This window comes from Leuciscus leuciscus (genome assembly GCF_965113295.1).
Source record: "Leuciscus leuciscus genome assembly, contig: SUPER_11_unloc_6, whole genome shotgun sequence".
Classification (NCBI taxonomy): domain Eukaryota; kingdom Metazoa; phylum Chordata; class Actinopteri; order Cypriniformes; family Leuciscidae; genus Leuciscus; species Leuciscus leuciscus.
Window position 1 is genome coordinate 248,172 of NW_028118541.1, and position 15,474 is coordinate 263,645.

Here is a 15,474-nt window from a genome sequence, read left to right on the forward strand (position 1 = left end):
AAGTTTTTGCACAGTTTATATTGTTAGTCGTCAAGTTTCATCTTTTCGATTTTTGCATGAAAAAGTAACCAGTGCAAGCAGCAGCTTGGCTTACACGACATCAGCATAGAAGATTTGTTTCCCATCAATCAAAGCAAATGAGTTGCGAAAGGTTGCCTTCTTGCCCTCCTCCCTTGCCGCCTTCACAAGAGGCCACAGCTTGTCCCGCGCTGCTCTATCTTCAGGAGACAGCGGCTCCGAGAGACGCAGTTTATTGTCAGTTAGAAACTTGCAACCTTTAGCAGCACTACAAATGATGTCACGAATGCGGCGCTGTGAGAAGAGAATTATGATCGATCTGGTCTTTCCATCCGTCCGCTTCGGACCCAGACGATGAACGACATCGACACTGTCCTGTAGCCCGTCTCCGACTCCAGGAGCAATCTTCCCTAAGATGTTGAGGACCACACTTCGGACATCCTCATTGTCTTTTTCCGCAACGCCGTGCAACTTTAGAAACCATCGCCAACTGTAACGTCTACACTCCTGTACACTTGCTTTCAGTGATTTGTTTTCCTTTCTCAGAGCGTGGACCTCAGATTCCATATGATCGAGAGCCTCTTTATGCACGCCAACATCCAAAATAAGCTGTTGTACCGTCGCTGTTAGACTTTTGACTTGTTTGGAAGTTGCCTCGGTGGTAGTTTCAATCGCCGAAATCTTCTGGAACGTTTTGTCTAATTTAGAATCAAGCTCACGAATAGCCGCCAAGACATTCTCATTCCCGTTTCCACTAACGTTAGATTCTGCGCGTTTAGTTTTTTTAGCAGCTGGCCTCTGAGGAGTATCCGAGAGGGATGTGACAACAACCTCATTGTCGAAATTTGGACATGTGTCAAACCACTGGGATTCGGTATCTTTCTTAAGTTTAAATCCAGCACTACTCGAGGCTGATGCTGAATTCTCAAATTGATCAGTTGAGCCAGATGCGTCGGAAGACATGGTGTCAAGCCAAACTTGTTTAACTTTCTTCTTGCCTCTTTTTCCCATGCATAAAGATGTCAAATCAGAATCATATAACGTTTTCACGTATTTTTTTCACGTTATCACCAGTCCGATTAATAGGTTATATCACCACTTCACCTTTATTTCCCTGAAGAGCAAAGAAACACTACCACCTACACCGCCGCCATCTTGGCCTCACAAATCTATATTAAATAAAGCAGCACCATTAAAAGCTTCAACCGCCATCTTCTATTGCATCAGCTGCAATACAGCCTTGCACTACAGCGTCCCAATGGTTAAACTGCGTTATTGCAGGCGTTATTAGTTGAAAATATCTGTCGACAATTTCTGTTTTGACGTTTATCGATAATGTCGACTACATTTTTCAGCCCTAGGGAGATGAGTGAAGAGCTGTGCCTTATTTCTAACGTTACCTATATTTCACGACGAGTGTTCCACACAGTGTTAGAGCGAACACTAACAAATATTACTGGATTTCGTTCCTTAAAAGGCAACTAAGAGCTTTAGTTCACTACAAAATTTTAAATTAATTGCGTTTGACACCCATATTTGGCAGAAAATAATACCACGCAGATCAATCATTTCACAACATGATAAACTTAACGTTACCACAGTTCAGAACCACGACTATCACAGAACCACGGTCAACGAAAGAATATTCAAATTAAAATCATAACAATTAGTTTTAGTCCAGTGATCTTCCTGATAGGCCAATTTAACGTTACTGGTAGAACACTCTAGAAATTCAACAGTTCACCTTGTAAAATGGCCTGTGCTTCGCGCGCGCAAAACTTTAGGCTTTGTCGAGTGTGCTCAGAAAGAAAATGCCTGTGAACGTGCATAAAAACAATTACAGTGCGCGAGACGTGATGATAGACAAAACTAAGCTTAATCGAGGCTTTACTACCTTTACATCATTTATAAAGTGGCATGACATTGGCAAAAATCAAAATACAAAAATCAGACGTCAGAGCTCGTTGGCTGTCTAATGTTAATTATTCATTATTACAGTGATTTGTGATCGAATAATAGATTAAACTAATAAACTGTATACATTGAAATCAATTTACAGTCTGATTTATCTGTATTACTATCAAGTTAAAGTATTAGACTTACCACACGCTTGACTCTTCCACAAGTAAAATGGCGTTCGCATGTGGTCTAGACTCTGGTTCAGTCAAAACGACGGTTGCACGTAAACGGAGGTGTGGCTTGGTTAACTCTAAAAGAGAGTTATGTTTGCAACAACACAAAATGACACCAACTCTTATTTAAAACGGACACTTCTGGTGTTAAACCCAATCTGTTTAGTGTTGATTCAACACTTTATTTTAACACTTTATTGTAACACTGGAAAATCAACACCGGTCAATTTACTGTGATGTTGACAATTTTACATTGTACTGGTTATCACTTGTTTTTTGACCAAGTGAAGCTCTTGAAACAATTCACAGAAGAGTATGTTGTCTGGAAAGAAATCAAGCATCACTGGCAAAGGCTCAAAAGAGACCATGCCTTTCTTAAAAATCTTTTAAAATAGGTTGCTGTTGATATAACTGTTTTTGTTCAGTACTTCGCTTATATTATGTGCTGCAATATTATATATATATATATATATATATATATATATATATATATATATATATATATATATATATATATATAATACTTCAATGTGTATATTATATAATGTACTGACTGCTGCTTTGTAAATTTATGTAAGGAACAGGCAACTCTGGCCCTTTGCATTCTACTTTTTGAGGTTAATTAAGAGTTAACCTCCAACCCTAATCGAGCACATCTGAAAATTTGAACCAAAGTCTTCAGGTTTACTTATAGACAATAGGCAGGAGGGTTTGAGGTTGGAGCTAAATCTGCAGGACAGTGGACGCTGAGGGCCAGAGTAAACCATCACTGCTTTAAATAACGCAGAACATAAGCTGACCCGACTGTCCATTAAACAACTTCATTTGAATGGTTTGTGTTTTTTGTTTTACTTTCAGACCAGCACTGGAGAACGCCTGACAATGGGATGTTGAGACTTCTTCCTCTGGTTGAGAAAAAGCTACACCACATCAGTGATCACATCTTCTGTTCTTCAACTGAACAAACTGTTTAGACGAGGTAGAAGAACACGAACATGATAGAGACGTACAGGGAAGAGCAAGAAACCAGTTTAGCTGTGATAATGAATCATTATTTTCCAACACAATATCAAATCTGTTTTCTGTAGGTGACTGAATATGATTCTCTGGCACTCGTTTTGTGGCTTCAGCAGCTGTGAATGGATTCATATGATGTTAACGTATTTTTGAAGACACATTTTTATTTATCTTGAATCTCATTTTTCTTTATGCTACTTTATCAACTTTATGCTTTGTCCTCCAATAAAGTGTTTAATAAAGTATGGTGACTATTGTGTATTGAAAGTGGTGTTTGGTACAGTAAATATACATTTTTATTTGAGAAATTTTTATTTCTTATTTCTTTAGTTTAATTAATTTAAAAATAACTACATATAATTAAAAATAATAATTACAACTGGCCTGTTGGAGTATGCTTTTACTTCTACAAAAAGGGCAGATTAGGTACCTAGTCTTATTATTTTTTATTTCATAAATTAATCAGATGATTTAGATTAATTCACAAATAACACACACGTAAATGCGGTGGACAAAAAATAAATAGGGGTGCACTATCTAAGCTTTCACATTGCCTTTTAAGTCTAGTAATTTACATAATCATAGCAGACGCTTTTGTCCAAAGCAGCTTTAAAAGTGAGGAAAACAACGAAACCGTTATAAAGATAAAATAATAGGCTACATAGATACGTTTCAACCGTTTTTAGAAACACACACACACACAGTGTGAGCAATGTTCTTATTAGGTGTTTTTATGCGTTTGTCACAGAAACGATAAATATTTAATCAATCACGACAAATATTAGAGAAAAATACAATATGATGTATGCCAGCATCTTGCGCATCAAAACAAACTTGTCCTTCCTCCATCACGGTTGAACTCGCACTAGATCCAGCAAGGGTGAGCTAGAACTCTAGCTCCTCCCATTTGACGCTGCAGCGAATCCCCGCTCACTAAATTTAGCAAGGTGGAGCTGGAGCTCCAGAAAAGGGGGAGCTCGAGCTCTAGCTCCTCCCATTTGGCTCTGCATCGAGCACCATCTCACCCGCCTATTACGTCTCGTCTTTCCATTGGACTGGTTATACACGTGCTTCACGACGCAATCACGCAGGGCTCGACGCAGCTCGAGTTCCCTTGAAAGGGAAGCTGATGTTTCGCCATGTAATCAGACAGTCGATTCCTAAGTTCCGATACAAAATAGTAGTAAGTATTTCACAGAAACTTTTATAAAACCGTAGACAGGAATGTGTGTACTAGCTACTTGATGGAAAAGATGGAGGAGTTTGTGAATCGGTTGGATATCTAGACTAAATATGGATCAAGGGGACTTTTTATGTCTTGAGGCCCTTTACAGGTGACGTCCACATTAATACTTTTTTTCTGAAAGGACGTGTTTGACATTTTTCATCCTGTAGTAAAGGAACGGGGTTTCTTTTGTGTATCGTGCTGTAAGTTAGGCTATGTGATGATTTTTCAAATTACTTTTTTGAGTGAACGCATCGATGTCATTATCTATTTACCTCCAACTCTCATGATCAGATCATTGATAAAGATGTTTAATTACTTTAGTTTTGTGTTTGTTCGTCATTTACATCCAGTGTCAGTGGAGATCAGACTGTTTCAACTGTTCAGCTTCATCATGGATGACAGACAAACATCCAGAGTTGAAGATTTTTCTCCAGTTTGCAGGTACTTTAATACATTAAATAACCCTTTATAGGCCCATAATAAAAGAGATGTCTGTTTTAAATGAATTTCTTGAAAACAATGTCTAAACCCTCCTCAAGTGCTTTTCATCCAAACAGTATGAAGATCTTGCATATGATGATTATCATCAAAAACTAATTAAATCTGTTCTGTTATAGTTCAGTTCAGCAGGAGAGATCAGAACCAGCGCCCAGCTGTGTGTCTTTGAGGAGTGACGGGTCTATGGGTCATCTAATAGATTTTAAGAATGACAATACACAGGCTGATCTCAGGTAGGCTACAACATTTCTTAAAGACATGATTAACATTTTAATATTATGGTGTTTTGTATTTTGTATTTATGATATTCATAATAGACATTGTCTTCACCTGATGCAAGAGAGACATATCTATGAGTGTTCCAATTTCATGGCTTGGAATCAGATAAATAGCATTTTATTGAAAGAGATGCTTATATTATTTGAAACACCCAACTTTTGTGGTCATTTTAAATGGACTGTAGTCCTTTTTGTTGGTACCTGGGCGTTGTGGAATTGCAGGTAATGTGCAGCAGTGCTGCTGTGGCCTTACATGTATATTCAGAGCTCAAAAAAATACCCTATTCTATATTCTGACCTCAAACCCATTATAACCTCCTCCAAAATGACTCCTCCAAAAATGACCAACAGATGGTATCAATGTAATACAATTAAAGGGGTCATATGACGGTTCTAAAAATAACATTATTTGGTGTAATGCAATTTGTTTATGCGGTTTTAGGTTAAAAAACAAACATACTCATGATTCTACACATACTGTACATTATTGTTGCTTCTCTATGCCCCGCCTTTCTGAAATGCGTTGATTTTTACAACGGAAATTTTTATTTTTAATAGGAAAGACAGGCCACCGAGTTTGTTGAAGATATTATTAGGAATGAAAAACCATAACGACACTGGATTCACAAGGCATCTTTTCAGCCAGTTTACTTTAAAGGTGTTTATAGTATCAGCAAAATCTAAAAAGTCAAGGCCACCTTCACCTCTGGAATTAGAGAGTACTTCTTTTTTCAATTTGTGAGGCCTATTTTTCCAAAAAAAATCCAAAAATATTTTGTTAATTTCCCTTATAGCTTTATCATTGATAAACAAAGAAAGAGCAGGGTATAGAAAGCGAGAGAGCCCTTCCACCTTAGAGAAAAGGACTCTACCGTATAATGAAAGATCTCTCTGAAGCCAGATGTTAAAGACGTTTTTAGTTTTTGTCATTTTATCAGAAAAGTTTAAAAGATGTCTGGTAACTGGATTTTTAGTGATATGGATACCTAGATATTTTACACAGTTTTTAACAGGGATCCCCTCCAATGATGTCTCATCTATATCATGAATTGAGATAATTTCGAAATATTAAGTTTTAGACCCGAAGCACAAGAAAATTGTTCCACCAATTCCAGAGCATTAGGTAACTGTTTTTTATCCTCCAAGAATAGTGTGGTGTCGTCAGCTAACTGTGCAATTTTAAACTCTCGATCAAATATAGAGATTCCTGTCAAACTTTCATTTTGGTTAATCCTTAGACAAAGTAGTTCAGTGGCTAAAAGAAATAAAAACGGGGAGATTGGACAGCCCTGTCTGACTCCACGATGGATGTCAAACCTTTTGGATGTATCAAAGTTAACGATCACTGAGCTGTTAATATCTCTATAAAACATGGTTACAGTATCAATAAATGATTTACCGAATCCAAATAACTCTAGAGTGCGAAAAAGAAATTTGTGTTCTAAGGAATCAAAAGCTTTTTGAAAATCAAGAAAAAGTATGAGACCGTCTGAGTGAATTAAATTAGAGTAATCTAGCATATCTAATACTAACCTTATATTATTAGATATGTGACGGCCTTTCATGAAGCCCGACTGAGATTCTGAAATAATGTTATTTAGACCAGTACGTAATCTTTTAGCATAAACAGAGGCTAACATTTTATAATCTAATGTTAAAAGAGTAATAGGCCGCCAATTGTCAATTAATAAAGGGTCCTTGCTTGACTTGGGTATTAGGGATATAACTCCCTGTTTCATTGTAGAGGTCATCTCTCCCTGACTGATGCATTCCTTATACATATGAAATAAAGGCAATTTAATAAACTCCCAAAAGTGAAGATAGAATTCTACTGAAAGCCCGTCAATACCAGGGGATTTACCTATTTTCATTGAGTGCAGAGCTTGATTAATTTCCTCTATTGACAAATCAGCGTCACAAATTCGACTAAACTCACGATCAATAATTGGTATACGGTGTTTAATTGTATTAATACATTTTTCACAGCTGTCATAGTTAAGTTCAGATGTATAAAGATTGCTGTAAAATTTGCTAACAAATTCTGATATTTCTTTAGGGTCTTTAGAGGTAACTCCATCGATGTTAAGCGCTGAAAGAGCTTTCCTCTGACCGTTTCTTTTTTTCCAGGGCAAAAAAATAGTTAGAATTCTTCTCCCCCTCCTCAAGCCATTTCGCTCGAGATCTAATATATGCACCTTTGGCCATCTCTAAATAAGCTCTGTCGAATTCCAGATTTAATTTTTTTTATTTCCATATCTTCTTCTTCTGTAATCTTATCTTTAGCTAGTAAAACATTAAGTCTATTAACCAACTCTGAATCGGTTTTAATATTTTTAAGTTCCTTACTACTTTTAACTGCAATATATCTAGCTTTATATTTAAAGAACTCCCAGTTTTTTTTATAATCTCTGGTTGATCCGGTAAATAATTCTTTGGTAAGATTGATGATACTATTATTAAATTGTTTGTCTTGTAATAAGGTATTATTAAGTTTCCAATAGCCCCTCATTCTCGGGTTATCATTGATGTCACTCAATTTTATTGCAACTAATTTATGATCTGATAAGGGGGCAGTGACATGAGAAACATCTTTTACATATTTAAGGATAGAAGATGAAATTAGAAAAAAGTCAATCCTAGATCTAAGAGATAAACTTCTATTGGACCAGGTAAAATCTTTTGTAGAAGGATTAAAGAACCGCCATGCATCAGTAAGAGAGAGATCGGAGCACAGGGAAAAAAATTAGATCATTATTCATCCTGCTATCAAGTCTAGGGGGGTATCTATCCAGGTGATCGTCCATACATTCATTAAAATCTCCCCCCAAAATAAAATAAACATTATTATATTTTTTGTGTAACTTTTTAAGCTTGTCCACTAGAGAGAACATTACTCTATTGGATGCACGAGAGTTGTGTCCATATACACAACAAGCTATAAAGGTGGCGTTATCTTGTTTAATTACAGCACAAACCCATCTGCCTTCATCAGAACATACAGTTTCTAATACAGTCCCTTTAAATCTATGTAACATTATAGCAGTCCCAGCCGAGTGGCTGCTGCCATGGCTAAAGAAAATTGAGCTTCCCCATTGCGTTCTCCAAAATTTAACATCTGTTTCCCCTGAATGAATTTCTTGAAGAAAGATAAGATCAGCTGCACTTCTTTTACAAAACAAAAAAATTGCTTTTCTTTTCAGATTGTCCCGCAAACCTCTAACATTTAAAGTTACAACCGACAAGGAGTTAAACAAATATTCCATAACAAGAACCCCTAAACAAAATGAGAAAAAACAACAAAAAAGTTACTTTCTTTAGACTAGCTACCAGAATGTAAAGGGAGAGGTGGATAATAACCAAAGCACATGTTATCGAGGTGATAAACAAATAAGGAGATTAATAGTAAAGGTAACAATAATTAAAGAAGAACAAAACTAGTTCCTATTTGTGCACAACTTAAACGTTTTTGCACAGTTTATATTGTTAGTCGTCAAGTTTCATCTTTTCGATTTTTGCATGAGAAAAGTAACCAGTGCAAGCAGCAGCTTGGCTTACACGACATCAGCATAGAAGATTTGTTTCCCATCAATCAAAGCAAATGAGTTGCGAAAGGTTGCCTTCTTGCCCTCCTCCCTTGCCTTCTTCACAAGAGGCCACAGCTTATCCCGCGCTGCTCTATCTTCAGGAGACAGCGGCTCCGAGAGACGCAGTTTATTGTCAGTTAGAAACTTGCAACCTTTAGCAGCACTCCAAATGATGTCACGAATGCGGCGCTGTGAGAAGAGAATTATGATCGATCTGGTCTTTCCATCCGTCCGCTTCGGACCCAGACGATGAACGACATCGACACTGTCCTGTAGCCCGTCTCCGACTCCAGGAGCAATCTTCCCTAAGATGTTGAGGACCACACTTCGGACATCCTCATTGTCTTTTTCCGCAACGCCGTGCAACTTTAGAAACCATCGCCAACTGTAACGTCTACACTCCTGTACACTTGCTTTCAGTGATTTTGTTTTCCTTTCTCAGAGCGTGGACCTCAGATTCCATATGATCGAGAGCCTCTTTATGCACGCCAACATCCAAAATAAGCTGTTGTACCGTCGCTGTTAGACTTTTGACTTGTTTGGAAGTTGCCTCGGTGGTAGTTTCAATCGCCGAAATCTTCTGGAACGTTTTGTCTAATTTAGAATCAAGCTCACGAATAGCCGCCAAGACATTCTCATTCCCGTTTCCACTAACGTTAGATTCTGCGCGTTTAGTTTTTTTAGCAGCTGGCCTCTGAGGAGTATCTGAGAGGGATGTGACAACAACCTCATTGTCGAAATTTGGACATGTGTCAAACCACTGTGATTCGGTATCTTTCTTAAGTTTAAATCCAGCACTACTCGAGGCTGATGCTGAATTCTCAATTGATCAGTTGAGCCAGATGCGTCGGAAGACATGGTGTCAAGCCAAACTTGTTTAACTTTCTTCTTGCCTCTTTTTCCCATGCATAAAGATGTCAAATCAGAATCATATAACGTTTTCACGTATTTTTTTCACGTTATCACCAGTCCGATTAATAGGTTATATCACCACTTCACCTTTATTTCCCTGAAGAGCAAAGAAACACTACCACCTACACCGCCGCCATCTTGGCCTCACAAATCTATATTAAATAAAGCAGCACCATTAAAAGCTTCAACCGCCATCTTCTATTGCATCAGCTGCAATACAGCCTTGCACTACAGCGTCCCAATGGTTAAACCGCGTTATTGCAGGCGTTATTAGTTGAAAATATCTGTCGACAATATCTGTTTTGACGTTTATCGATAATGTCGACTACATTTTTCAGCCCTAGGGAGATGAGTGAAGAGCTGTGCCTTATTTCTAACGTTACCTATATTTCACGACGAGTGTTCCACACAGTGTTAGAGCGAACACTAACAAATATTACTGGATTTCGTTCCTTAAAAGGCAACTGAGAGCTTTAATTCACTACAAAATTTTAAATTAATTGCGTTTGACACCCATATTTGGCAGAAAATAATACCACGCAGATCAATCATTTCACAACATGATAAACTTAACGTTACCACAGTTCAGAACCACGACTATCACAGAACCACGGTCAACGAAAGAATATTCAAATTAAAATCATAACAATTAGTTTTAGTCCAGTGATCTTCCTGATAGGCCAATTTAACGTTACTGGTAGAACACTCTAGAAATTCAACAGTTCACCTTGTAAAATGGCCTGTGCTTCGCGCGCGCAAAACTTTAGGCTTTGTCGAGTGTGCTCAGAAAGAAAATGCCTGTGAACGTGCATAAAAACAATTACAGTGCGCGAGACGTGATGATAGACAAAACTAAGCTTAATCGAGGCTTTACTACCTTTACATAATTTATAAAGTGGCATGACATTGGCAAAAATCAAAATACAAAAATCAGACGTCAGAGCTCGTTGGCTGTCTAATGTTAATTATTCATTATTACAGTGATTTGTGATCGAATAATAGATTAAACTAATAAACTGTATACATTGAAATCAATTTACAGTCTGATTTATCTGTATTACTATCAAGTTAAAGTATTAGACTTACCCCACGCTTGACTCTTCCACAAGTAAAATGGCGTTCGCATGTGGTCTGGACTCTGGTTCAGTCAAAACGACGGTTGCACGTAAACGGAGGTGTGGCTTGGTTAACTCTAAAAGAGAGTTATGTTTGCAACAACGCAAAATGACACCAACTCTTATTTAAAACGGACACTTCTGGTGTTAAACCCAATCTGTTTAGTGTTGATTCAACACTTTATTTTAATACTTTATTGTAACACTGGAAAATCAACACCGGTCAATTTACTGTGATGTTGACAATTTTACATTGTACAGGTTATCACTTGGTTTTTGACCAAGTGAAGCTCTTGAAACAATTCACAGAAGAGAATGTTGTCTGGAAAGAAATCAAGCATCACTGGCAAAGGCTCAAAAGAGACCATGCCTTTCTTAAAAATCTTTTAAAATAGGTTGCTGTTGATATAACTGTTTTTGTTCAGTACTTCGCTTATATTATGTGCTGCAATACTATATTCAATTCAATTCAATTCAAATGTATTTGTATAGCGCTTTTCACAATACATATTGTCTCAAAGCAGCTTTACAGAAAGTGCATTTCAAAAAAAGGTACATAGAAAAATACAGTTAGTTAATCATGCATTAATTTAGGGCATAACATATCGCCTGCGTCGAGTCGTCTCCTCACGGGCGTGGAGTCGTCTCCTCACGGGCTTCGAGTCGTCTCTGCATGGGTGTTGGGGCATCTGAAGTTTCCATGAGAGGCTGGATACAAACTGGAGCTGACGTACTCTATTTACCTCGGGACTAGCGTCCCGAGATAACAACAGAAAAGCAGATGGGAAATAATTAGCGTAGCTGCTGTTCCTAATATTAATGCATTCAATCTGATTCAACTGTAGTATAAAAGGTAAGTATTATGTGAATGCTTGGCTAAAGAGATGCGTTTTTAATCTAGTTTTAAACTGGGACAGCGAATCTGAGCCTCGAACAATATCAGGAAGGCCATTCCAGAGTTTAGGAGCTAAATGTGTATATATAAAATACTTCAATGTGTATATTATATAATGTACTGACTGCTGCTTTGTAAATTTATGTAAGGAACAGGCAACTCTGGCCCTTTGCATTCTACTTTTTGAGGTTAATTAAGAGTTAACCTCCAACCCTAATCGAGCATATCTGAAAATTTGAACCAAAGTCTTCAGGTTTACTTATAGACAATAGGCAGGAGGGTTTGAGGTTGGAGCTAAATCTGCAGGACAGTGGACGCTGAGGGCCAGAGTAAACCATCACTGCTTTAAATAACGCAGAACATAAGCTGACCCGACTGTCCATTAAACAACTTCATTTGAATGGTTTGTGTTTTTTGTTTTACTTTCAGACCAGCACTGGAGAACGCCTGACAATGGGATGTTGAGACTTCTTCCTCTGGTTGAGAAAAAGCTACACCACATCAGTGATCACATCTTCTGTTCTTCAACTGAACAAACTGTTTAGACGAGGTAGAAGAACACGAACATGATAGAGACGTACAGGGAAGAGCAAGAAACCAGTTTAGCTGTGATAATGAATCATTATTTTCCAACACAATATCAAATCTGTTTTCTGTAGGTGACTGAATATGATTCTCTGGCACTCGTTTTGTGGCTTCAGCAGCTGTGAATGGATTCATATGATGTTAACGTATTTTTGAAGACACATTTTTATTTATCTTGAATCTCATTTTTCTTTATGCTACTTTATCAACTTTATGCTTTGTCCTCCAATAAAGTGTTGTTTAATAAAGTATGGTGACTATTGTGTATTGAAAGTGGTGTTTGGTACAGTAAATATACATTTTTATTTGAGAAATTTTTATTTCTTATTTCTTTAGTTTAATTAATTTAAAAATAACTACATATAATTAAAAATAATAATAATTACAACTGGCCTGTTGGAGTATGCTTTTACTTCTACAAAAAGGGCAGATTAGGTACCTAGTCTTATTATTTTTTATTTCATAAATTAATCAGATGATTTAGATTAATTCACAAATAACACACACGTAAATGCGGTGGACAAAAAATAAATAGGGGTGCACTATCTAAGCTTTCACATTGCCTTTTAAGTCTAGTAATTTACATAATCATAGCAGACGCTTTTGTCCAAAGCAGCTTTAAAAGTGAGGAAAACAACGAAACCGTTATAAAGATAAAATAATAGGCTACTTAGATACGTTTCAACCGTTTTTAGAAACACACACACACACAGTGTGAGCAATGTTCTTATTAGGTGTTTTTACGCGTTTGTCACAGAAACGATAAATATTTAATCAATCACGACAAATATTAGAGAAAAATACAATATGATGTATGCCAGCATCTTGCGCATCAAAACAAACTTGTCCTTCCTCCATCACGGTTGAACTCGCACTAGATCCAGCAAGGGTGAGCTAGAACTCTAGCTCCTCCCATTTGACGTTGCAGCGAATCCCCGCTCACTAAATTTAGCAAGGTGGAGCTGGAGCTCCAGAAAAGGGGGAGCTCGAGCTCTAGCTCCTCCCATTTGGCTCTGCATCGAGCACCATCTCACCTGCCTATTACGTCTCGTCTTTCCATTGGACTGGTTATACACGTGCTTCACGACGCAATCACGCAGGGCGTTCCCACCGTGTCTCGACGCAGCTCGAGTTCCCTTGAAAGGGAAGCTGATGTTTCGCCATGTAATCAGACAGTCGATTCCTAAGTTCAGATACAAAATAGTAGTAAGTATTTCACAGAAACTTTTATAAAACCGTAGACAGGAATGTGTGTACTAGCTACTTGATGGAAAAGATGGAGGAGTTTGTGAATCGGTTGGATATCTAGACTAAATATGGATCAAGGGGACTTTTTATGTCTTGAGGCCCTTTACAGGTGACGTCCACATTAATACTTTTTTTCTGAAAGGACGTGTTTGACATTTTTCATCCTGTAGTAAAGGAACAGGGTTTCTTTTGTGTATTGTGCTGTAAGTTAGGCTATGTGATGATTTTTCAAATTACTTTTTTGAGTGAACGCATCGATGTCATTATCTATTTACCTCCAACTCTCATGATCAGATCATTGATAAAGATGTTTAATTAAGTTTAATTACTTTAGTTTAGTGTTTGTTCGTCATTTACATCCAGTGTCAGTGGAGATCAGACTGTTTCAACTGTTCAGCTTCATCATGGATGACACACAAACATCCAGAGTTGAAGATTTTTCTCCAGTTTGCAGGTACTTTAAATTAATACATTAAATAAATATATTAAATAACCCTTTATAGACCCATAATAAAAGAGATGTCTGTTTTAAATGAATTTCTTGAAAACAATGTCTAAACCCTCCTCAAGTGCTTTTCATCCAAACAGTATGAAGATCTTGCATATGATGATTATCATCAAAAACTAATTAAATCTGTTCTGTTATAGTTCAGTTCAGCAGGAGAGATCAGAACCAGCGCCCAGCTGTGTGTCTTCGAGGAGTGACGGGTCTATGGGTCATCTAATAGATTTTAAGAATGACAATACACAGGCTGATCTCAGGTAGGCTACAACATTTCTTAAAGACAGTGTTTTGTATTTTGTATTTATGATATTCATAATAGACATTGTCTTCACCTGATGCAAGAGAGACATATCTATGAGTGTTCCAATTTCATGGCTTGGAATCAGATAAATAGCATTTTATTGAAAGAGATGCTTATATTATTTGAAACACCCAACTTTTGTGGTCATTTTAAATGGTCATTTTAAATGTAGTCCTTTTTGTTGGTACCTGGGCGTTGTGGAATTGCAGGTAATGTGCAGCAGTGCTGCTGTGGCCTTACATGTATATTCAGAGCTCAAAAAAATACCCTATTCTATATTCTGACCTCAAACCCATTATAACCTCCTCCAAAATGACTCCTCCAAAAATGACCAACAGATGGTATCAATGTAATACAATTAAAGGGGTCATATGACGGTTCTAAAAATAACATTATTTGGTGTAATGCAATGTGTTTATGCGGTTTTAGGTTAAAAAACAAACATACTCATTATTCTACACATACTGTACATTATTGTTGCTTCTCTATGCCCCGCCTTTCTGAAATGCGTTGATTTTTACAAAGCTCATCGTTCTGAAAAGCGTGGCGTGCTCTGATTGGCCAGCTAGCCAGTACATTGTGATTGGCCCGATAACCTTAAAGGGGTGGTATAATGCTCTTTTCACAAGATGTAAAATAAGTCTTTGATGTCCCCAGTGTGTGTATGTGAAGTTTTAGCTCAAAATACCCCACAGATATTTTATATCCTTTTACCTCACACAGACATGCACTGAAAATGTCAATGTTTATGTTCAAACCAGAGTCAGACAATAATGGAGAGACTCAAGAAGTGACAACATGTAGAATGCAACAGTACATTTCTGAATGGTTAGTTGATGAATTTAGGTAGCTTATGTGTTATCTTCTATTCATTGATTAGCATTTTTTAAGGACTTCGTCTTCAACATTACACACTAACTAAAGTTAAAAAAGTGAAATCATAATCAACCACCCCTTCAAGCGTGTGACGGAAATGTCTCGCCCCTTACCATATTTGGAACATCAGCTCCAGAAGCAATAAAGGCATGTGATCATGTCAGAACTACCTTATCAATTCGAGATCGATTCTGATCCGGAAAATGCAGATGTCCAAGATGAGCGATCATCTTTGCATGGCGGCGCTGGCGGCAACAATAATACAGCGAGAACAAAAGTTAC

General features: G+C 37.3%; 1 protein-coding gene and 1 long non-coding RNA gene across 2 annotated transcripts in view; both read left to right on the forward strand.

Annotated features, from left to right (window-relative positions):
- Positions 1–15,474, forward strand: part of LOC309510262 (ribonuclease inhibitor-like) — a gene marked incomplete at its 5' end in the record, with an annotated part of 331,533 nt that overhangs the window by 243,017 nt on the left and 73,042 nt on the right. The window lies entirely within an intron of this gene.
- LOC309510251 lies at positions 4,268–5,236 on the forward strand. The gene is made up of 3 exons (XR_014210278.1): positions 4,268–4,350; positions 4,746–4,836; positions 5,013–5,236. It is a non-coding gene; the product is annotated as an uncharacterized lncRNA (long non-coding RNA).